At 48.0% G+C, this 25723-nt stretch overlaps 1 pseudogene; it reads left to right on the top strand.

Annotated features, from left to right (window-relative positions):
- The first annotated feature begins 5196 nt into the window (after nucleotides 1-5196).
- Nucleotides 5197-24260, top strand: LOC137362776 (probable G-protein coupled receptor 139; annotated as a pseudogene).
- Nucleotides 24261-25723: the final 1463 nt, after the last annotated feature.

Here is a 25723-nt window from a genome sequence, read left to right as displayed (position 1 = left end):
TTGGTGGTAGACATGGCAGGTTTGGAAGGTGCCATCTGAGTAGCCTTGGTCTGTTGTTGCAGTGCATCTCGTAGAATGCACACATTTCTGCCATTGTGTGTCGGTCGAGGAGAGAGTGAATGTTTGTGGATGTGGTGGAAATTAATCTGGCTTCTTTGTCCTGGATGGTGTCGAGCGTCTTGAGTATTGTTGGAGCTGCACCCATCCAGGCAAGAGGACACTATTCCATCACATTCATGACTTGTACCTTGTAGATGGTGGACAGGATTTGGGGAGTCAAGAGGTGAGCTACTCGTCGCAGGATTCCTCGCCTTTGACTTGCACTTGTAGCCACGGTATTTATATGTTGACTCCAGTTCAATTTCTGATCAATGGTAACCCCCAGAAAGTTGATAGTGATGGAATGCAGCGATGGTAATGCCATTGAATGTCAAGAGGAGATCTTTAGATTCTCTGTTGTTGAAGATGGTCATTGCCTGGCAATTGTGTGGTGCTAACTTTACTTGCCACTTATCAGGCCAAGCCTGGATATTGTCCAGGTCTTGCTGCATTTCTACACGGACTGCTTCAGTATCCAAAGAATGGTGAATGGTGCTGAACATTATGCAATCATCAGCGAACATCCCCACTTCTGACGTTCTGATTGAAGGAATATCATTGATGAAGTAGCTGAAGATGGTTGGGCCTTGGGAAATTACCCAGAGTAACACCTGCAGTGATGTCCTGGTGTTGAGATGATTGACCTCCAACCACTACAACCATCTTCCTTTCTGTTAGGTATGAGACCAACCAGCGGAGAATTTTTCCCCTGGATTCCCATTGACATCAGTTTTGCTCGGGCTCCTTGATGCCATACTGGTTCAAATGCTGCCTTGATGTCAAGGGCAGTCACTCTCACCTCACTTCTTGTGTTCATCTCTTTTGTCCATGTTTGAACCAAGGCTGTAATAAGGTCAGGAGCTGAGTGGCCCTGGCGGAACCCAAACTGAGCGTCACTGAGCAGGTTATTGCTGAGCAAGTGCCGCTTGAAAGCACTGTCAATGACACCTTCCATCACTTTACTGATGATTGAGAGTAAGCTGATGGGGCAGTAATTGGCCAGTTTGGACTTGTCTTGCTTTTTGTGTACAGGACATACCTGGACAATTTTCCACATTGCCGGGAGATGCCAGTATTGTACCTGTACTGAAACATCTTGGCTGGGGGCGCAGCAAGTTCTGGAGCACAGGTCTTCAGTATTATTGCTGGAATGTTGTCAGGACCCATAGCCTTTGCAATATCCAGTGCCTTGAGTCGTTTCTTGATATCACAAGGCGTGAACCGAATTGGCTGAATTCTGGCATCTGTGATGCTGGCGACTTCAGGAGGACGCTGAGATGGATCATCAAGTCGGCACTTCTGGCTGATGATTGTTGCACTGGGTGTGTTGTAATGTTAACTGGTAGTATTCCTGCCGTATCATGTCAAGTCATCAGTGGTTAATTAGGGTTTTGAGTGTTGTCTCCTTATTTCTCATAATTCTCAGGTTTGAAACATAGAACAATCAGTCAAAGTTAAAATATTACGACTTATAACTAACAGTTGTTTAGATATGCGGACATGATTCTCCACATTAACACGCCAGGAAAGCCCACACAAAGACCTATGTCCAGAGTTATGTCACTGAATAAATAAAAACCGTTATGGAAACGTAATCTGCCTGACTGTGCTGTTCTGTGTTTGTGTTAGCTCACCCAGGCTGCTGAAGAAATATTCATAATGAGAGAGAGAGACAGAGTCCATTGCAGGAAAACTACCACTTTTCTGCCGGTTTGCTTTGGAATTCGAAATTGAATTACCATTTCTTACAGCATTCCCTGGAATGTCGATGGATTAGAGGTGATCTAATTTAAACAGATACAATTCTTCAGAGGTTTGTCTATATAGATGCTTCGTGGTGGGAAATGGCTGGATTGGCCCTTTGAATGCATGGATTTCAGTTTTCAAACCTGCCTATTAAATGCCAATTGATCAAACACCTTTTGAAGTCCGTATATATAACTTCAATCGAACCACCCTCATCAACCCTCTCAATTGTTTTATCAAAGAACACCATCAAGTTTACCTCACCATCATCTCTCTCCTCTCCTCCACTGTTTTTAGTCATTATTGTACAGGGCCTTGGTGAGGCCACACCTGAAATATTATGTGCAGTTTTGGTCTCTTTATCTGAAGAAGGATGTTCTTACTATAGAGGGACTGAAGTGAAGGATTACCAGACTGATTCCTGTGATGCGGGACTGACGTATGAAGAGAGATTGAGTCGGTTAGGATTATAATCGCTGGAGTTCAGAAGAGTGAGGGGGGATCTCAGAGAAACCTATAACATTCTAACAGGACTTGACAGGGTCGATGCAGGAAGGATGTTCCCAATGGTGGGGGAGTCCAGAACCAGGGGTCATCGTCTAAGGATACGGGGTATAACTTTCAGGACTGTGATGAGGAGAAATGTCTTCACCCAGAGCGTGGTGAGCCTGTGGAATTCGCTACCACAGAAAGCAGTTGATGCCTAAACATTGTATGTTTTCAAAAAGGAGTTAGATGTGGCTCTGGGGTCGAAAGGGATCAAAGGGTCAGGTGCGTAATTGGGAACAGGTTACTGAGTTGGATGATCAGCCATGATCATGATGAATGGCAGAGCAGGCTTGAAGGGCTGAATGGCCTATCCCTGTTCGATATGTCTCTGTTTCTATCAGACTGCTTATCAGACATCCAGTATTGGATGAGCAGAAATGTCCTCCAGTTAAATATTGGGAATACTGAAGCCATTATATTCACTTCCCACTCCAAACTCCGTTCCCTTGTTCCCGATTCCATCCCTCGCCCTTGTAATAGTCTGAGAATAAACTAGTCTGTTTGCAATTTCAGTGTCATATCTGACAAGGGAATGAGCTTCCAACTACATATTCGTGCCATCACTACAACTGCCTATTTTCACCTAGTGGGCGGCACAGTGGCGCAGTGGTTAACACCGCAGCTTCACAGACCCGGGTTCGATTCTAGATACTGCCTGTGCGGTGTTTGCAAGTTCTCCCTGTGTCTGCGTGGGTTTTCCCCGGGTGCTCCGGTTTCCTCCCACATCCAAAGACTTGCAGGTGATAGGTAAATTGGCCGTTGTAAATTGTCCCTTGTGTCGGGAGGTGGAACATGGCATTACTGAAGGGGTAGTTTAAGTGGGTGCTTGTTGATTGGCACAGGCTCGGTGAGCCGAAGAGCTTGTCTCAGTGCTGTATCTCTAAATAAATAAACAAAGAATAATAGCGCCTGACCACGCGCCTGTTTCAGCTCATCTACACTGAGACCCTCATTCCTGCTTTTGTTACCTTTAAACTTGACTATTTCTTTTCATTTTTGTTCTTTCATGGGATGTGGGCGTCGCTGGGAAAGCCAGCATTTGTTGCCCATCCCTAATTGCCTTAGAGAACTGAATGACTTGTTAGGCCATTTCAGAGGGTAGTTAAGAGTGAATCACATTGCTGTGGGTCTGGAGTCACATGTAGGCAAGACGCGGTAAGGACAGCAGATGTTCTTCCCTAAAGGATATTAGTGAACAAGATAGTGTTTTATAACAATCAATGATAGTTTCATGGCACCATTACTAAGACTAGCTTTCCATTCCAGATTTTAACACACTCCTGGCTTGTCTCACACATGCTACTCTTTGTAAACTTGAGGTCATCCAAACTGTGCTGCTCGTGAATTAACTCACACCAAATGTCTTTTCCCGATTATTAACCTACATTGGCTCCCAAGCAAGCAATGTCTTGATTTGAAAATTCTCATCCTTGTTCGCAACTCTCTCCATGATTTCACCCCTCCCTTTCTCTGTAATCTCCTCCCAACCTACAACCCCCGAAATACCTGTGCTCCTCTAATTATGGCCTCTTGTGCATCCGTGATTTTAATGCTGCATCATTGGCAGCTTTGCCTTCAGCTGCCTCGGCCCCAAGCTTTGCAATCTCCTCTCTGCCTCGCTTTCCTCCTTTCAGACACTCCTTAAACCCGACCTCTTTGACCAAGCTTTTGTCATCTAACCTCAGATCTTCTGTTGCGTCTTTGTGTCATACTTTGTTTTGTAATGCTCCTGTGAAAACGCCTTGTGATGTTTTATTATTTAAAAGGCACTACATACGTATCGGTTGGGCTTGTTAAAGTGTGCAGACATGATATGACATTAACATATTTATTTCGAGATACAGCACTGGAACAGGCCCTTCGACCCACCTAGTGTGTGCCGATGAACAACCACCCATTTTATCCCCACCCATTTTATCCTAATCCCACATTAACCCGATATTTCCTACCACATCCACACCATTTTCCTACCACCTACCTACACTGGGGGCAATTTATAATGGCCAATTTACCTATCAACCTGCAAGTCTTTGGCTCTGGGAGGAGCCCGGAGCACCCGGCGGGAACCCACACGGTCACAGGGAGAACTTGCAAACTCCACACAGGCAGCACCCAGAATTGAACCCCAGTCGCTGGATCTGTGGTGCTAACCACTGCGCCACAGCTTGCTAATAATTACCCCATGTTTATCCAAACAACGACTTTTTTCCCCCGGTTTGTGACCTCTGGAAATTTATGCAGCAGTGACGTTGGACTGATTGGTTCGAAGTTACAGGGTTTACCACATCTATCTTTTTTTAAACAGGTTGTAACATTTGTATCCCTCCAGTCCTCTGGTACCATCTCATATTCCAGGAGGATTGAAAGATTCTGGCCAGTGCCTCCACTATTTCCACCATGTTTTCTCTCATACATCCCATGCAGACTGGGTAAGTGTTCGAAGTGTACTAATTATGGTGCAAAATGTTTTACGTTATTATGGATGGAAAAGGGTCAACTGAACTTGTTTGTTCAGTGACTGTAATTAATGTCAGTCTCCATGGACCCTAATTGTATCACTGGAGGATGTCCCTCATCTATTAATAAGGACCTCCGTTCAGTGTGTTGTCCCATAGTGTCAGCAAGAATATCACCCCAGCAATAACAGGGATCAGCAGCTCCAGAGAGAGGGAGATGATAGATCAGAATCTGAGAACAATAGATTGGAATGTTACAACTGTGGGTCGAAATCTGATAACAATAGATTGGAATGTTATAACAATGGATCAGAATCTGAGAACAATAGACTGGAATGTTACAACGATGGGTAGGAGTTTCTCCTGGAATCTTTACGTTATTTCTACATTTTATGATCTGCTACCACTAGACACTTGGATCTGTCTCACACTTCTGTTGATTCAATTCATTTACTATCCTATGCTGGCTATGATTGGTGTCCCTGGTAAGTCACTCTCCACAGTTATTACTTTTATAAACCATGTTTAACTGCATTAGTGTTCTTATCTGCCTTGCTTGTTGCTGTTGTTATTCCTGGCGAATCTCTTTCCCTCTGTATCCAGCACTGCCCATGATTTTCGGTTCAATGGCACCACTGCTGCTGACATGATGGAAGCCTGGATCAATGAAGCAGTGCAAGACGAGCAGTCGGGCACTTCTGCACTGGCCGTTTATAAAGCTTTTTTCCCCACCTCTCTATTTTCCCCGATTGTCATGTTTGGCTCTACATCCACCGCTGACGCCAACACAATGGAATCTTTGGTCCATAAAATAATGGGATCTGCGAAACCAGACAATTCGATCTCTGTCTGCATATTACCCATGCTGGGCATGGCTCCAGCCTCGACATTCCAAGAATGTGGTGTTAGTGTTCGGAGGAGTTTGAATAAGACAACAATCTATCATTCCGACAGCTTTGATGTGCGCCTTTGAAACTTGGTCTGTGCATGTCCACTGATCGCCTATGTAGCGCGAGGAACCCCCTCTTGTGTTATTTAAAAGGACCAGACATCCAGCTTACAGGTGAGGGGCTTTTGACTTAGTTCTGCTGCTGCAAAGTTAGTGGAGCAGCTATGGATGGTTTTCTGGAGGTTGCATTGTGAACTGCTGCAGACATTCAGGGAGGACACAGGAGTTGGTGACCCAACTCTGAACGAGCTATCAGGACTGTATTTACAGTGTCTCTGCGTCTGCAACATGAACAACAAATGGAGCAGAGACTGCAGAGAGGGGGATCCCTGTAAAGAGGTAGCAGGAGGGGTCTCTGCCCTAAACACGCCGTGTTTTCCAAGAGCACTGTTCCTATCTACACCTAACCCAGGAGCAGTGTTTGAGGTGACTCTGATTAAATACCGAAGTGGTCACAGAGCTATGTCACCTCCTGCAACACGACCTTGAGCCGCACATCAGGGTGAGGAAGGAGCTGTCAGTGACCGATAAGGTCACAGTTCCATTGAACGTCTATGCATCCGGATCTTCCAGGCATGAGCGGTCGATGTATTTAACATAGAATCAAAGAGATTTATTCGGACATAGTCATAAATAGGACATATGGAGGCCATTATCCCCATCGAATCCTGTAGGCTATTTGTCGAATAACCCATTCAGTCCCACTCCTCCACTCGTTCCCATTGCCGTGCCAGCCCATTTCCATCAAGTGCCCATTCAGTTTCCTTTAGAAATTATTGATGGTCTCCACTTCCACCACACTGGTGGGTCGTGAGTTCCAGGTTATTACCACTTGATGCATAAAAAGAAAGTCCTTCCATATATTCCCCTGCATCTCTTACTCAGGCAAGAGAATATCTGAACATTTCCCCATGGCATTCAATAGCATCACGATCGCTGAGTCCCCCACCATCGATATCTATTACCATTGACCACAAACTGAACGGCGGTAGTTATATAAATACAGTGGCGACAAGAGCAGGTAGAGGCTCGGAATCCTGTGGTGAGTATCTCACCTCCTGACTCCCGAAAGCCTGGCCACCATCTACAAGACACAAGTCAGGAGTGTGATGGGATACTCTTCACTTGCCTGATGGCTGCAGATCCAACAACACTCAAGAAGCTGGACACCATCCAATACAAAGCAGGCCGCTTGATGAACACCCCATCCACACGCATTCACTACCTCCATCACGGACGCACAGTGGCAGCAGTGTGTACCATTACGAGGTGCACTGCAGCACGTCTGCCAGGCTCCTTAGACAGCATCTTCTAAACCCCTGACCTCTGCCACCTAGAAGGACAAGGGCAGCACATGCATGAAACACCACCACCTGCAAATTCCCCTCCAAGCCACACACTATCCTGCCATCCTGAAATGGAACTATATCACCGTTCCTGCACTGTCACTGGGTCAATATCCTGGAACTCCCTGCCGAACAACACTGATGGTGTAGCTACACCACATGGACTGCAGCTGTTCAAGAAGGCAGCTTACCACCACCTTCACAAGGGCAATTAGGGATGGGCAATAAATGCTGACAAGCCAGCGACGCCCACATCGCATGAAAGGATAAAACCTGCCAATTTTGTCTCCTTGTCCTTGCTTCACCAGTCAATGGAAGCAGTTTTCCCTTGTCTAACGGATATCAATTTGTCGTAATCTTGTACACCGCTATTATATCTCCCTTTAATCGCCTTTGCTGGAGGAAGATCAACCTCAGATGTTCCAACTTAACCTTGTAGCTAATATCCTCCATCCCTGGAACCATTCTGTAAAATCTCCTCTGCACCGTCTCAAGGATCTTCATATCCTTCCTGAAATGTGTTTAACAGAACTGGATGCAATACTCCTGCTGAGGCCAAACCAGAGCTCTGTATAGGTCCATTATAACGTCCTTGCTTTTGTACTCAAAGTATAGAACATTACAGCGCAGTAAAGGCCCTTCGGCCCTCAATGTTGCGCCGATCTGTGAAACCATCTGACCTACACTATTCCATTTTCATCCATATGTCTATCCAATGACCACTTAAATGCCCTTAAAGTTGGCGAGTCTGCGACTGTTGCAGGCAGGGCGTTCCACGCCCCTACTACTCTCTGAGTAAAGAAACTACCTCTGACATCTGTCCTATCTCTATCACCCCTCAACTTAAAGCTATTTCCCCTCGTGTTTGCCATCACCATCCGAGGCAAAAGACTCTCACTATCCACCCTATCTAATCCTCTGATTATCTTATATGTCTCTATTAAGTCACCTCTCCTCCTCCTTCTCTCTAACGAAAACAACCTCAAGTCCCTCAGCCTTTCCTCACAAGACCTTCCCTCCATACCAGGCAACATCCTAGTAAATCTCCTCTGCACCCTTTCCAAAGCTTCCACGTCCTTCCTATAATGCAGTGACCAGAACTGCACGCAATACTCCAGGTGCGGCTGCACCAGAGTTTTGTATAGCTGCAGCATGACATCGTGGCTCCGAAACTCGATCCCCCTACTAATAAAAGCTAACACACCAAATGCATTCTTAAAAGCCCTATTAACCTGGGTGGCAACTTTCAGGGGTTTATGTACCTGGACACCAAGATCTCTCTGCTCATCTACACTACCAAGAATCTTCCCATTAGCCCAGTACTCTGCATTCCTGTTACTCCTTCCAAAGTGAATCACCTCACACTTTTCCGCATTAAACTCCATTTGCCATCTCTCAGCCCAGCTCTGCAGCCTATCTATGTCCCTCTGTACCCTACAACATCCTTCGGCACTATCCACAACTCCACCGACCTTCGTGTCATCCGCAGATTTACTAACCCACCCTTCTACACCCTCATCCAGGTCATTTATAAAAATGACAAACAGCAGTGGCCCCAAAACAGAACCTTGCGGTACACCACTAGTAACTAAATTCCAGGATGGACATTTGCCATCAACCACCACCCTCTGACTTCTTTCAGCTAGCCAATTTCTGATCCAAAGCACTAAATCACCTTCAATCCCATACTTCCGTATTTTCTGCAATAGCCTACCGTGGGGAACCTTATCAAACGCCTTACTGAATGTGTAAGATTATGATTTTCAAGATCCCATATGCTTTACTCACCACTTTCTCAGTGTGTCCTGCCACCTGCAAAGATCGATGCACATGCACCCCAGGTCCTTATGTTCCTATGCACTCTTTTGAACGGTTCCCTTAAGTATATATCGTCTCTTCGGTTTCCTGCTGCTAAAATGCATCACTTCACATTTGCTAGTATTAAATTCCATCTGATACTTCTCTGCCCACAATACTGGCCTATCTATGTTCGGTTCCAGGCGATGCACATCATCCTCAGCGCTCGAATAACGGGCCTGCCGTTTCTAGGACTGTGTGTTGTCCATCGATGCGTCTGTGAAGTGGGGGTGGCTGCCTGTGACATTATTTTCTCCCTCAGCAGAGAGGATCAGGAAGAGAGGTCCCGTGGCTTTCTCGGGATAGCGGGATTCCTGATGGTGTACTTGGCACTGTCAAGCCCCCATATCAATGGAGAGAGATACAGGAATTGAAATAAAACTCTCATTCCATTACTGTACAGCTGGTGCGTAAGCATGCCCAGTATATCATGTGGGTGAATGTCCACTATCCTGGCAGAAGCCACGATACCTTCAATCTGAAGCAGTCAGCCGGTCCCAACTTCTTCGGCCCTCCATGAAGAACCAGAATATGGCTCCTCAGAGGCAGATATTTCCCCCTGCATACACGGTTCATGATTCTACGCCCTCACAAACAACCAATACCCACCACTGCTACCCACCCACGACATCAAGTAATCCGTGTGTACCGTAAGCAAAGAGGCCACCAGGAACATCGTGGAGCAGGCCATCGGCGTGATGAAGCAATGCTTCCGATGTGTGAACCGCTCGGGGGGAGCCCTCCAGTGCACACTGGAGCAGGTGTCCAATTCATAGTGTTCTGCTGCATCCTTCATATCATCACCATCATGGGGACCCAGGCATTGCCAACAGGAATCTGGAGGCCACCTCATGAGTACGAGGAGGAGGATGATGGGGAGGAAGAGGAGGGAGGGAGGATATTTCCTGGATGCCTTCGACCAGGGCAAGATAGTGTCTGCTCAGACTTGGGTTCCAATAGGGCAACTTTCCTTTATCGTCATGGATCCCTATTTTCCATCGTTACGTCCATCTGAGACCTCCCATCACAGTGTCCCCTTATCCTGCAATAAAAGAATCACAGAATCACAGAATGATGACAACACAGAAGGAGGCTATTCTGCCCATCCTGGTCACACCAGTTTTCCAAATGAGCAATTCACCTAGTGTCATTCCCCCATCGTCTTCCTGTTACACTGCACACTCTTCCGTTTCATATCACTGTCTAATTTCCTTTTGAAAACCTTGATCAAATCTACCTCCGCCACACACTCAGGCAGTGCATTCCACATCCCAACCACTCGCTGTGCGAAAAAGCTTTTCCTCATGTTGCTTTTGCTTCGTTTGCCAATCACTTTAAAACTTTCTGCTCTCGTTTTGGACCCTGTCACAAGCAGAAGCAGTTTATCTCTATCTACACTGTCCAGTCTCCTCATGATTTTGAATACCTTTATCAAATCACCTCGCAGCCTTCCCTTCTCCAAGGAAAACAGTCCTAACTTCTCCAATCCATCTTCATAACAAAATTCCTCATCCCTGAAACCATTCTTGTGAATCTTTTCTGCACTCTCTCCAATGCGCTCACATCATTACTGAAGCGTGGCGCCCAGAACTGGACACAACACTCCATCTCAGGAAGAACTAGTGTCTTACATAACTTCCTTGCTCTTGTACTCTTTGCCCCTATTAATAAAGCCCAGGACACAGTATGCTTCATTCACCACTCCCTCAACCTGTCCTGCCACCATCAATGAATTATGCACGTATACATCCAGCTCCCTCTGCTCCTGAACCCCTTATAGAATTGTTCCCCTTACTTTATATTGTCTCTCCATTTTATTCCTGTCTAAATGGATTACATCACATTTCACTGCACTGATCTTCATCTGCCATGTGTCCGCCCAATCCATTAACCTGCCTATGTCCTTGTGAAGTTCTATCCTCCTGACAATTCACAATAGTTTCAAGTTTCGAATCATCTGGAAATTTTGGAATTATGCCCTGTACACAAAACTTTAGGTCATAAATATATATCAGGAAAAGCAAAGGTATCTGGGCACTCCACTACAAACATTCGTCCAACTCGAAAAACATCCATTAACCACCACTCTCCGTTTTCTGTTATGCAGACAATTTCGTATCCATATTGCTACTATCCCTTTTATTCCAGGAGCTATAAATTTGCTCACATGTCTGTTGCATGGCACTGTAACAAACACCTTTTGAAAGTCCTTGTACTCCAGCAAGCATGATTGTCCTTAATGAAATCTGTGCTGGCTTTACTTAATTAATCCGCATTTGTCCCTGTGACTATTCATTTTGGCCCACATCATTCTTTCGAGAATATCCCCCACCACCGAAGTTAAACTGACTGGCCTGCAGTTTCTGGGCTAATCTTTACACCCTTTTTTGAACAAGGGGGTAACGTTTGCAATTCTCCAGTCTGCTGTCACCACCCCCGAATCGAACAAAGACTGGAAAATATGCCTCAGCATATTCCACTCTCAATTCCCTCAGTATCCATGGATGCATCGTATCTGGCCCTGGCACTTTATCAATTTTAAGTTAATACCTCCTCCTTATCAATTTTAAATCATCCCAGTGTCTTAAGTTTGTCTTCTTTCGCCGTGGCCTGGGTAGCATATTTCTCCTTGGTGAAGACAGATGCCAAGTAGTCATTTAATACCACAGCTATTCCCCATACTTCTATGTGTAAATACCCTTTTGATCCCTAATCGACCCTGCTCCACCTTTTACCACAGGTTTACTATTTATGCGCCGATTGAAATTTTTCGAATTCCGTTTTGTGTTAGCTACCAGTCTCTTTTCATTCTCTCACTTTGTTTTTCTTATTTTCTTGTTCATTTCCACTTTGAACCTTCTATATCCAGGCTGTTCTCCATTGTATTATTTACTTGACATCTGCCATGAGCACACTTTTATTCTTTTTCATTGTCATCTCTATCTCTTTTTTCATCCAATACCTTGACTGTGCCCGAACTTTGAAGGTAGCCTTTTGTTCAGCCACTGTTTTTCCCGCCAGACTAAGAGTCCAATTTATTCTTCCCAGATCCATTCCTACCCCATTGACTTTGGCTTCCCCCCACATTATTTTTTAACCTGAGATTGCTCTTTGTCTTTTTCCATAGCCAACCTAATCCTAATGATACAATGATCACTGCAACATAAATGTTCTCCCACTGATATTCTATCCACTCGGCCCACCTCATTAAGAAACACTCGGACCAGCAATGCCCCCGACCCCGTCTCGTTGGACTGTAAATATGTTGCTTTAGAAAATTTTCGTGAACACATTCTGGAGACTCTTCCCCCTCTCTGCCCTCGACACTACTGCTTTTTCAGTCCATATTTGGATAATTAAATTCCCCATTATAACTTCTCCATAATTCATTCATCTCTCTGTAAAATAAAAATGCCACCAACACAAACGTTACATTAACATCTTTATCAAACAACACATTCAATTATACAAACAAAACTGAACTATTCAGCCTGGTGTATTCCCTTAGTGCCTGTCTTGTTGGATTCCACGACTTGCTTCGGGTTCTTACACAGTGTTTCCCCAGTGGCTGCAGCATGGCTGGTGAAAGGCTGCTGATATTCACTGGGAGAGACGGCAGATGGTCTTGCAGGACGCACTCGGGCATCTCTGTGTTTGAGGACTCGGATTCAGGCTGCACCACCTCGAAATGGGAAGCAGCAGCCTGGGCTGGCTGATGGCTAACAGCAGGGACACTGGTGGAGTGACAGTGAAAGGAGAACAAACACTGTCATCCTGAGGGAGGACAGCAGGTTCAAGCTCCACGGAATCACTGTCACTTCCAAAGGGCGACAACTCAGAAATACCAGTAATCTACTGGATCACAGTTTGAGGGACTGCTGTGAGAGCCTGCAAACCCCTTTGAGCAGTGACATCCACAGCCATGATGGAAGCAGTATGATCCTGCATGGCAGCCAGCATGGATCTCATAACCTCAGTCTGACATTGGGTGTCTACCACCTGTACTGCAATGGAAGCTGAGGCAATGGTCACCAGACGCTGTACCACAGCTGATTCCATTAGTGCTGTTATGGAGTTGGAGATCACGTCCACAGCGGAAAAATGGGCTTCAAGCTCTGTGCAATATCCTGTGTCATGTTGGGGCTGCATTCCTCCATGTTCCTTGAGAGTGACAACAGACTGCCTGACAGGCCTGTCAATGGACAAAGTATCTCAGTGGACACGTCTATCAGCTGGCAGTTTTGGGTTATCATTGCAAAGTACAAAATCAGAAGCGGAGACTTGGGGGTGAGGGATTGAGGGTGGGATGGAAAGCAGGAGGTCCATGGTCCTGCCATCTGCAGCTTGTGCATCATCCCAGACAGCAGGAAGAAGGGGAGGTGGGAGTTAAGAAGGGACATCAGGCAGGAACATGGCATCATACTGAAATCTCTCAGTGATGCCAGAAGTTACGAATGAGCTTCAGACACAATTAGGTATCTGTTAATCGTGCAGCCAGACAGCAGCGCGGGTCACCCTGAGCGGCATTTGGAATTCATGAACATGAGGAGGCAGCATGACGTTTGTGTGTTACCTGCCTCAACAGTATCTGGCACGGACAGATCATGAATTACAATACCTTGGCCTGAAAAGCAGCATAAACATCTTTTTATCTCTGTGTCTGTTATCCTTTCTCTCTTTCACTTGTGTCTCACTCTCTCTTTTTTATTGTCTGTCTCTTGCTCAAAGAATCAGAGGTTGATGCAACGCAGAACTAGTCTATTCGGCCCATCGTGTCAGTGCTGTTTCTTTGAAAGAGCTATCTAATTAGTTCCCCTCTCGTCCTCTATCCCCAGACTTCAGCATTATTTTTTCTTTTCAAGTATTGATTAGATTCCCTTTTGAAGGATATTATTGAAACTGCTTCCACCATGTTTACAGGCAGTGAATTCCAGATCCCAACAATTCGCTGTGCAAGAAAATGCTCCTCATTTCCCCTATGGTTTTTGCCAATTACCTTCAATTTGTGTTTTCTTAATATTAAACTTTCTGACATTGGAAACACTTTCTCCTTAATTACGCTATCAAAACTCTTCCTGATTTCTATATTAAATATCCCCTTACCCTTCGTTGTTCCAAAGAGAACAATCCCAGCCTTTCCAATCTCTTCTTGTAACTAAAATCCCATATCGCTGGGTCTGTATGATTAAAATTTTGCTGCTCCACGTAACATCTTGAGATGTTTTAATACATTAAAGGCAGCGCTATATAAATACAAGTTGTTGTTGTTTCTGCACATCCCACCACCCTGTCTATGGCCTCATGAATTATATTACTATTTTCCTCGCCCTTCACGAAACTTCCATGCTGCATGACCTCTGCATGAAGTCCAAGTCATTAATGTATATCAGAAACAGCAGTGGTCCTAGTACTGAACCCTGGGGAACAGCACTGTATACCTCCCTCCAGTCTAAAAAACAGCAGTGGTCCTAGCACTGAACCCCGGGGAACAGCACTGTATACCTCCCTCAAGTCTGAAAAACAGCAGTGGTCCTAGCACTGAACCCCGGGGAACAACACTGCATACCTCCCTCCAGTCTGAAAAACAGCAGTGGTCCGAGCACTGAACCCCGGGGAACAACACTGTATACCTCCCTCCAGTCTGAAAAACTGCAGTGGTCCCAGTACTGAACCCCGGGGAACAACACTGTATACCTCTCTCCAGTCTAAAAAACTGCAGTGGTCCCAGTACTGAACCCCGGGGAACAACACTGTATACCTCCCTCCAGTCTGAAAAACAGCAGTGGTCCTAGCACTGAACCCCGGGGAACAACACTGTATACCTCCCTCCAGTCTGAAAAACAGCAGTGGTCCTAGCACTGAACCCCGGGGAACAACACTGTATACCTCCCTCCAGTCTGAAAAACAGCAGTGGTCCTAGCACTGAACCCCGGGGAACAACACTGTATACCTCCCTCCAGTCTGAAAAACAGCAGTGGTCCTAGCACTGAACCCCGGAGAACAACACTGTATACCTCCCTCCAGTCTGAAAAACAGCAGTGGTCCGAGCACTGAACCCCGGGGAACAACACTGTATACCTCCCTCCAGTCTGAAAAACAGCAGTGGTCCGAGCACTGAACCCCGGGGAACAACACTGTATACCTCTCTCCAGTCTGAAAAACAGCAGTGGTCCGAGCACTGAACCCCGGGGAACAACACTGTATACCTCCCTCCAGTCTGAAAAACAGCAGTGGTCCGAGCACTGAACCCCGGGGAACAACACTGTATACCTCCCTCCAGTCTGAAAAACAGCAGTGGTCCCAGTACTGAACCCCGGGGAACAACACTGTATACCTCCCTCCAGTCTGAAAAACAGCAGTGGTCCGAGCACTGAACCCCGGGGAACAACACTGTATACCTCCCTCCAGTCTAAAAAACTGCAGTGGTCCCAGTACTGAACCCCGGGGAACAACACTGTATACCTCCCTCCAGTCTGAAAAACAGCAGTGGTCCTAGCACTGAACCCCGGGGAACAACACTGTATACCTCCCTCCAGTCTAAAAAACTGCAGTGGTCCCAGTACTGAACCCCGGGGAACAACACTGTATACCTCTCTCCAGTCTGAAAAACAGCAGTGGTCCTAGCACTGAACCCCGGGGAACAACACTGTATACCTCCCTCCAGTCTGAAAAACAGCAGTGGTCCTAGCACTGAACCCCGGGGAACAACACTGTATACCTCCCTCCAGTCTAAAAAACAGCAGTGGTCCCAGTACTGAACCCCGGGGAACAACACTGTATACCTCCCTCCAGTCTAAAAAACAGCAGTGGTCCTAGCACTGAACCCCGGGGAACAACACTGTATACCTCCCTCCAGTCTGAAAAACAGCAGTGGTCCCAGTACTGAACCCCGGGGAACAACACTGTATACCTCCCTCCAGTCTAAAAAACAGCAGTGGTCCTAGCACTGAACCCCGGGGAACAACACTGTATACCTCCCTCCAGTCTGAAAAACAGCAGTGGTCCCAGTACTGAACCCTGAGGAACAGCACTGTATACCTCCCTCCAGTCTGAAAAACAGCAGTGGTCCGAGCACTGAACCCCGGGGAACAACACTGTATACCTCCCTCCAGTCTAAAAAACAGCAGTGGTCCTAGCACTGAACCCCGGGGAACAACACTGTATACCTCCCTCCAGTCTGAAAAACAGCAGTGGTCCCAGTACTGAACCCCGGGGAACAACACTGTATACCTCCCTCCAGTCTGAAAAACAGCAGTGGTCCGAGCACTGAACCCCGGGGAACAACACTGTATACCTCCCTCCAGTCTGAAAAACTGCAGTGGTCCTAGCACTGAACCCCGGAGAACAACACTGTATACCTCCCTCCAGTCTGAAAAACAGCAGTGGTCCTAGCACTGAACCCCGGAGAACAACACTGTATACCTCCCTCCAGTCTGAAAAACAGCAGTGGTCCGAGCACTGAACCCCGGGGAACAACACTGTATACCTCCCTCCAGTCTGAAAAACTGCAGTGGTCCTAGCACTGAACCCCGGGGAACAACACTGTATACCTCCCTCCAGTCTAAAAAACAGCAGTGGTCCGAGCACTGAACCCTGGGGAACAACACTGTATACCTCCCTCCAGTCTGAAAAACAGCAGTGGTCCCAGTACTGAACCCTGGGGAACAACACTGTATACCTCTCTCCAGTCTGAAAAACAGCAGTGGTCCCAGTACTGAACCCCGGGGAACAGCACTGTATACCTCCCTCCAGTCTAAAAAACAGCAGTGGTCCTAGCACTGAACCCCGGGGAACAACACTGTATACCTCCCTCCAGTCTGAAAAACAGCAGTGGTCCGAGCACTGAACCCCGGGGAACAACACTGTATACCTCTCTCCAGTCTAAAAAACTGCAGTGGTCCTAGCACTGAACCCCGGGGAACAACACTGTATACCTCCCTCCAGTCTAAAAAACTGCAGTGGTCCCAGTACTGAACCCCGGGGAACAACACTGTATACCTCTCTCCAGTCTAAAAAACTGCAGTGGTCCTAGCACTGAACCCCGGGGAACAACACTGTATACCTCCCTCCAGTCTGAAAAACAGCAGTGGTCCCAGTACTGAACCCCGGGGAACAACACTGTATACCTCCCTCCAGTCTAAAAAACAGCAGTGGTCCGAGCACTGAACCCCGGGGAACAACACTGTATACCTCCCTCCAGTCTGAAAAACAGCAGTGGTCCCAGTACTGAACCCCGGGGAACAACACTGTATACCTCTCTCCAGTCTGAAAAACAGCAGTGGTCCCAGTACTGAACCCCGGGGAACAACACTGTATACCTCCCTCCAGTCTGAAAAACAGCAGTGGTCCGAGCACTGAACCCCGGGGAACAACACTGTATACCTCCCTCCAGTCTGAAAAACAGCAGTGGTCCCAGTACTGAACCCCGGGGAACAACACTGTATACCTCTCTCCAGTCTGAAAAACAGCAGTGGTCCCAGTACTGAACCCCGGGGAACAACACTGTATACCTCCCTCCAGTCTGAAAAACAGCAGTGGTCCGAGCACTGAACCCCGGGGAACAACACTGTATACCTCTCTCCAGTCTAAAAAACAGCAGTGGTCCCAGTACTGAACCCCGGGGAACAACACTGTATACCTCCCTCCAGTCTGAAAAACTGCAGTGGTCCGAGCACTGAACCCCGGGGAACAACACTGTATACCTCCCTCCAGTCTGAAAAACAGCAGTGGTCCGAGCACTGAACCCCGGGGAACAACACTGTATACCTCCCTCCAGTCTGAAAAACAGCAGTGGTCCTAGCACTGAACCCCGGGGAACAACACTGTATACCTCTCTCCAGTCTGAAAAACAGCAGTGGTCCTAGCACTGAACCCCGGGGAACAACACTGTATACCTCCCTCCAGTCTGAAAAACAGCAGTGGTCCTAGCACTGAACCCCGGGGAACAACACTGTATACCTCCCTCCAGTCTGAAAAACTGCAGTGGTCCCAGTACTGAACCCCGGGGAACAACACTGTATACCTCCCTCCAGTCTGAAAAACAGCAGTGGTCCTAGCACTGAACCCCGGGGAACAACACTGTATACCTCCCTCCAGTCTGAAAAACAGCAGTGGTCCCAGTACTGAACCCCGGGGAACAACACTGTATACCTCCCTCCAGTCTGAAAAACAGCAGTGGTCCCAGTACTGAACCCTGGGGAACAACACTGTATACCTCCCTCCAGTCTGAAAAACAGCAGTGGTCCCAGTACTGAACCCCGGGGAACAACACTGTATACCTCCCTCCAGTCTGAAAAACAGCAGTGGTCCTAGCACTGAACCCTGGGGAACAACACTGTATACCTCCCTCCAGTCTGAAAAACAGCAGTGGTCCTAGCACTGAACCCCGGGGAACAACACTGTATACCTCCCTCCAGTCTGAAAAACAGCAGTGGTCCCAGTACTGAACCCCGGGGAACAACACTGTATACCTCCCTCCAGTCTGAAAAACAGCAGTGGTCCTAGCACTGAACCCCGGGGAACAACACTGTATACCTCCCTCCAGTCTGAAAAACAGCAGTGGTCCTAGCACTGAACCACGGGGAACAACACTGTATACCTCCCTCCAGTCTGAAAAACAGCAGTGGTCCGAGCACTGAACCCCGGGGAACAACACTGTATACCTCCCTCCAGTCTGAAAAACAGCAGTGGTCCTAGCACTGAACCCCGGGGAACAACACTGTATACCTCAATCCAGTCTGAAAAACAGCAGTGGTCCTAGCACTGAACCCCGGGGAACAACACTGTATACCTCCCTCCAGTCTGAAAAACAGCAGTGGTCCTAGCACTGAACCCCGGGGAACAACACTGTATACCTCCCTCCAGTCTGAAAAACAGCAGTGGTCCTAGCACTGAACCCTGGGGAACAACACTGTATACCTCCCTCCAGTCTGAAAAACAGCAGTGGTCCTAGCACTGAACCCCGGGGAACAACACTGTATACCTCCCTCCAGTCTGAAAAACAGCAGTGGTCCTAGCACTGAACCCCGGGGAACAACACTGTATACCTCCCTCCAGTCTGAAAAACAGCAGTGGTCCGAGCACTGAACCCCGGGGAACAACACTGTATACCTCCCTCCAGTCTGAAAAACAGCAGTGGTCCGAGCACTGAACCCCGGGGAACAACACTGTATACCTCCCTCCAGTCTGAAAAACAGCAGTGGTCCTAGCACTGAACCCCGGGGAACAACACTGTATACCTCCCTCCAGTCTGAAAAACAGCAGTGGTCCGAGCACTGAACCCCGGGGAACAACACTGTATACCTCCCTCCAGTCTGAAAAACAGTCATTCAGCACAATGTTGATAAAAGACCTCCTGCAATTGGTCACTGTCCTCGTCAATATTTACTGAGGGGCAGATTTATAATAAACCTGTTATTACTCATGTTTCATTTAATCATCTTAATTTTTTAACTTCTTAATCCACTCCGAATTCCAGTTGTAATCTGGTTGTTTTAATTCTCTTTCCCAATCCAATCATGATTGTATAATTTAAACCCTGGGCGGAATTAAATGGGTTCGCAGGAGTTAGGATAGAAGGCGGAGGTGCTCCAACAGTGGTGATGTAGACAACCTTCTGACTCAGATGTCAATTGAGGCCGTTAAGTGGAATTACACGAGCGGTTGGTGGCAGCCCCACAACTTGTGCAGGCCGCCCAGTAAAATAAGGCAGCCCCTCTGCAGAATTGGGGGAGTGCTCCTCCGAAGGGTATTATGTGGGCCGTGGACGGGCACAGAACAACAAAGACATCTTCTGCATTAAACTCCCCCGCACTCAGCCTGCCCACTCTCCATCAAACAGGAGCTATCAGACTGGACGCTGATTCCCCACTGCACTTACCTGGGGTCTCGGACTCCAAGGCTGCTAAAGTCCCTGGCCTGGTGCAGTATCAGCAGTGGTCCCCGCCCCCTTGCCAGCCCTGGCCATCCCACATCACTTACCTGAGATCCAGGATTCCAGCTACGGTCCTGTTCCCAGGACTGGTGCACTGTCAGCAGTTGTCCCTCCTCCATAGCTAGCCCCAACTTCCCCACCACACATACCTGGCTCTGGGGTCTCCAGGCTAGGCAGTGGTCTTTTACTGGCAGTTTCCCTCCCCCCGTTTCCTTATTGGTCCCAGGCGACATTCTCACATGTACCTTGGCTCTGGATGTCCAGGAATGGTCCTGGTACCCGGCCAGCTGTACTATTGGCAGTGGCTCCCGTTCCCTGAATGATTCTGGCTATCCTATCAGCCTTATCTGAAGTCCAACCTCGAGTGACATTCCTGGTCCCAGGACTTGTGTAGTACGGGCAGTGGCACCAAGTGACTGATAGGCCCTGAAAACCCGCAACAATTATCTTTAGTGTCGGGGTCCGGCAAGGCACCTATTTCCAGGTCTGCTGTCGTACCGGCAGTGGGCCCCAGACTCTGAAGGGCCGCCACGAAACTCCTAAACGTATCTGGGATTTGGGACTCCAGTAATAGTCCCGGTTTCAGGACTGGAGTTGTTCTGACAGTAACACCCACTCCCTAACCAGACCCAGAGGACACAAACACATGCCTCGGGTCCCGGCTCTCCAGTCATGCTCCTGGTCCCAGACCTGGTTATTACTGGCAGGGGCCCCGACTAGTTGACTGACCCTCGTGTCCTCGCCACATTTACCGAGGGACCAGGGCTCCAGCGATGGTCCTGAACACAGGCCTGGTATATTGCTAGCAGTTCCACTGCTCCCAGTGGTCTTGCCAATGCTACTGAGCAGCTGGGCCTCTGATTAAAAACAAAGAACAAAGACAATTACAGCACAGGAACAGGCCCTTCGGCCCTCCAAGCCTGCGCCAATCCAAATCCTCTATCTAAACATGTTGCTTTATTTTCTAAGGGTCTGTATCTCTTTGCTTCCTGCCCATTCATGTATCTGTCTAGATACATCTTAAAAGATGCTATCGTGCTCGTGTCTACCACCTCCGCTGGCAACGCGTTGCAGGCACCCACCACCATCTGCGTAAAGAACTTTCCATGTATATCCACCCTAAACTTTTCCCCTTTCACTTTGAACTCGTGACACCTAGTGATTGAATCCCCCACTCTGGGAAAAAGCTTCTTGCTATCCACCCTGCCGATACCTCTCATGATTTTGTACACCTCAATCAGGTCCGCCCTCAACCACCGTCTTTCTAATGAAAATAATCCGAATCTACTCAACCTCTCTTCATAGCTAGCGCCCTCCATACCAGGCAACATCCTGGTGAACCTCCTCGGCATCCTCTCCAAAGCATCTACATCCTTTTGGTAATGTGGCGACCAGAACTTCACGCAGTTTTCCAAATGGGGCCGAGCCAAAGTCTTATACAACTGTAACATGACCTGCCAACTCTTGTACGCAATACCCCGTCCGATGAAGGAAAGCATGCCGTATGCCTTCTTGACCACTCTATTGACCTGCGTTGCCACCTTCAGGGATCAATGGACCTGTACACCCAATTCTCTCTGCACATCAATTTTCCCCAGGACTTTTCCATTTATTGTATAGTTCACTCTTGAATTGGATCTTCCAAAATGCATCACCTCGCATTTGCCCTGATTGAACTCCATCTGCCATTTCTCTGCCCAAATCTCCAATCTATCTATATTCTGCTGTATTCTCTGACAGTCCCCTTCACTATCTGCCTCTCCACCAATCTTAGTGTCGGCTGCAAACTTGCTAATCAGACCACCGATACATTCCTCCAAATCATTTATGTATATCACAAACAACAGTGGTCCCAGCACGGATCCCTGTGGAACACCACTGGTCACACGTCTCCATTTTGCGAAACTCCCTTCCACTGCTACTCTCTGTCTCCTGTTGCCCAGCCAGTTCTTTATCCATCAGGCTAGTACACTCTGGAACCCATGCGACTTCACTTTCTCCACCAGCCGACCATGGGGAACCTTATCAAACGCCTTATTGAAGTCCATGTATATGACATCGACAACCCTTCCCTCATCAATCAACTTTGTCACTTCCTCAAAGAATTCTATTAAGTTGGTAAGACATGACCTTCCCTGCACAAAACCATGTTGCCTATCACTGATAAGCCCATTTTCTTCCAAATGTGAATAGATCCGATCGCTCAGTATCTTCTCCAGCAGCTTCCTTACCACTGACGTCAGGCTCACCGGTCTATAATTACCTGGATTATCCCTGCTACCCTTCTTAAACAAGGGGACAACATCAGCAATTCTCCCGTCCTCCAGGACCTCACCCCTGTTTAAGGATGCTGCAAAGATATCTGTTTAGGCCCCAGCTATTTCCTCTGTCGCTTCTCTCAGTAACCTGGGATAGATCCCATCCAGACCTGGGGACTTGTTCACCTTAATGCCTTTTAGAATACCCAACACTTCCTCCCTATTTATGCCGACTTGACCTAGAGTAATCAAATTCTGTCCCTAACCTCAACATCCGTCATCTCCCTGACTTGTTCAGGAACTTTGGCAGGTGGGATTCCCATACTTAAAGGGGTGTAGATCACGGAACCAGGCAGTTCATTTTCCGAGCGCCACTACATTGCACCGGACGTGGGCTCCAAATCGCCAAATCGGGCTCACCTCATATTTTCAGTCCGCTGTTACAAACTCTGCTGGCTCCGCTAAACTCAACTCCCTGTTGCGAGCAGAAATCCCTGTCACGAGTGCATTAATTAGAGGCTTACTGAACGTGGTAACAAAATGTACAATGTTACCAGAAACCCTTCAAACTGTGTCTATTACTCCTAACCTGATTCATAGTTTCCTGATAATTTCCCTTTTTTACAGTTAACTTAGTGACGATTGAGATTTTTTGTTTCATTGATTTTTTTTAGCGGTCTCATTCCCAATTTTTTGCTTTGAAATAATTGACTTCCGTGCTGCCTATTACAGGTGAGAGAATCTCTCAGTCAGTCCAACCTTTAACATTCTAAACAACAGCAAAGTGCTGCAAATCTGAAATAAAAACAGAAAATGGTGGACATATTCAGCATCTGTGGAGAGAGAAACTGAATTAATGTTTCAGGTCGATGACCCTTCATCAGAACTGGGAGAGATTAGAGAAGGAACAGTTTTTAATCCAGACAGGGAAAGGAGGGAGGGGGAGGATTATGATCCACACTGAGTTGAACAATTTCACTATCATCCTTTTGTCAGTTAATATCTCCTGCCTTGCATTGCAATACACACCTTCCTGTTTGTTCTTTCAGGTTCAACATTTCAATGTATCACTGGATACAGGAACACATTTGTAAATCTCAATAAGTCTGAAATCAAACTGGTCACTTTTCTCCCAGCTTGTTGACCTGTTCATTTCCCTTCCTCACAGTTAACTTGCTGACGATTGGGATCCTGCCTCAGGGAAAGTGTGGTCTCTCCAACTGTGTCACTCGCTACCTGGTGGCCATGTCAGTGGCGGATCTACTGGTCATTATCCTCGACCTGATATTGAGGCACATACCCATTGTTTATTGGGAACAGTTTCAGTTCCTGTTGTTCATTCCCGTGTGTAATATTCACGCCGTCCTGCTTTATGCAGCCACAGACTGTTCTGTCTGGTTCACCGTCACTTTCACCTTTGATCGATTTGTGGCCATTTGTTCCCAGAAGCTGAAAAGTAAATATTGCAGAGAGAAAACGGCTGCTGTGGTGCTGGGAGCAGTGACTGTGCTGAGCTGTTTAAAGAACATCTTCTGGTATTTTATGTTAACAAGTCAGTATCGGCTGGGGAACCTGCCCTGATTTTGTGATGTTACAGAGGATGTTGCGGAATCTCGTGTCTGGGGAACAATCGAGTTCTTCCATTACATTCTAACCCCGGGGCTCCCATTTGTGGTGATTCTGCTGCTCAACGCTCTCACCGTCAGGCACATTTTAGTGAGCAGCAGAGGACGCAGAAGACTCCGGGCTCACAGCAGTGGGGAGAGTCGCAGAGACCCAGAGATGGAGAGCCGAAGGAAATCCATCATTTTACTGTTAGTTATCTCGGGGAATTTCATTCTGTTATGGACGCTGTTAATGGTGTACTCTATATGGAACAGGATGGAGCATTTGGGGTCTGTGTCTGCTGATCTCGCTGTGTTTCTGCAGGAATCAGGCTTCATGCTGCAGCTCCTGAGTTGCTGCACAAACACTGCGATTTACGCCGTGACCCAGACTCAATTCAGGGAGCAGTTGAAGAATGTGCTGATATATCCCTTCACTGCAATTGTTAAACTCATTCAATGATGATAGGCACTGAATCACTGACTAATTCCAGCTGCTGGGGGGCGGGGCCTGTCACGATGGATACAGAGCAGGGGGCGGGGCCTGACGCCATGCAGACCGAGCGGGGGGGCGGGGACTGTCTGTCGAGACAGAGCGGGTGTCGGGCTTGTCGCTATGGTGACAGAGCGGGGACGGGCCTGTCGCCAGGGTGACAGTGCGAGGGTGGTGCCTGTCGATATGGAGACAGAGCGGGGGTGGGGTCTGTCACTATGTTGACTGAGCGGGTGCCCGACCTGAAGCTATGGTGACAAAGTGGGGCTGGGGCTTGTCGCTAGGGCAGTGTGGCGGGGCCTGATGCGATGGTGGCAAAGTGAAGGACGCGAATTTCGCTTTGGTGACAGAGGTGGGGGAGATGGGCCTGTCGCTCTGTTGACTGACTGGAGCAGGGTCTGTCGCTATGGTGATAGCCGAGGAGGCGGGCCTGAAGCCAAGTTGACGGGAGAGTGCGGGAGGATTCTCTGCCCCATGGTGACGGGAGAGTGGGAGCGATACCTGTTTCCCATAGTGGCGGGGGAATGGAGGTGGAGTTCGTTACACAAGGAGATGGGAGAGTGGGGCCGGAACCTGTTCCCTTGGAGAAGAGTGTATGGGGGCAGGCCTATTCTCGTGGTGACTGGGAAGCGGCAGTCAGAATTTTGCACAATCATTTGTAATCTGGAAAATCTATTTATACTTCCCCATCCCCCCTTACCCTTCCCCCCCCCAGCTTCCCCTTCCCAGCTCCCCCTCCCAGCTCACCCCCCGACACCCTCTTCCCCCACACCCTCCCCCCTCGCTACCCCTTCCGATTTCCCCCTTCGCACCACCTTCACCTGCACCCCCCCCCACCCCTCTACAGCCCCCTTCCCAGCTCCCCCTCGCACCCCCTTCCCTCCACCCCCTCCTCCCACCGGCATCAACCTATTCCTGAGCAGGGGCCCTAACAACACCACTGCCTTGTGGGCGTCTCGGGAGAGTCCACGGCGAAGGGAATATACCCTAATAGAAAAGCTGGAGCTGAACCCCATGTGTCACCTTTGGCATGTTTCCGGCAGTTCCTGCAGCCATACTGGTGCCAGACGTCGTGCTCTGCACACCTTTGGACACCCACCAGAAAGGCCGAGAGGGGGATTTTGATGCTGGAGCAACTCACACCCTCCATACATTCGCCCAGGCATGCGCCATGGTGAGGTCACTCCATAGTCGCCTCACAGCGGCCGAAACAACACGGAAGGCAGCAGTTATGGGTTATAAGTCCAGCTCAATTGGTGTAGAGATTGGGCGCCATGGGTTGCCTTTGTCGGTGGGAGAGGTCATCGCACCTCACTGGACAGCTACCGCCCGCCTCAAAACGGGCAGCCCCCGGTCAATAAGGTTCTGTCCCGCCACAGTCCACCTGCTTTTATGGGTGTGTGGAGCTCAGGGTCAGAGTCCGAAAAGCGGAC

This window comes from Heterodontus francisci, unplaced genomic scaffold, assembly GCF_036365525.1.
Source record: "Heterodontus francisci isolate sHetFra1 unplaced genomic scaffold, sHetFra1.hap1 HAP1_SCAFFOLD_237, whole genome shotgun sequence".
NCBI classification, from domain to species: Eukaryota; Metazoa; Chordata; class Chondrichthyes; order Heterodontiformes; family Heterodontidae; genus Heterodontus; species Heterodontus francisci.
This window is presented reverse-complemented; position numbering and strand designations above follow the sequence as displayed.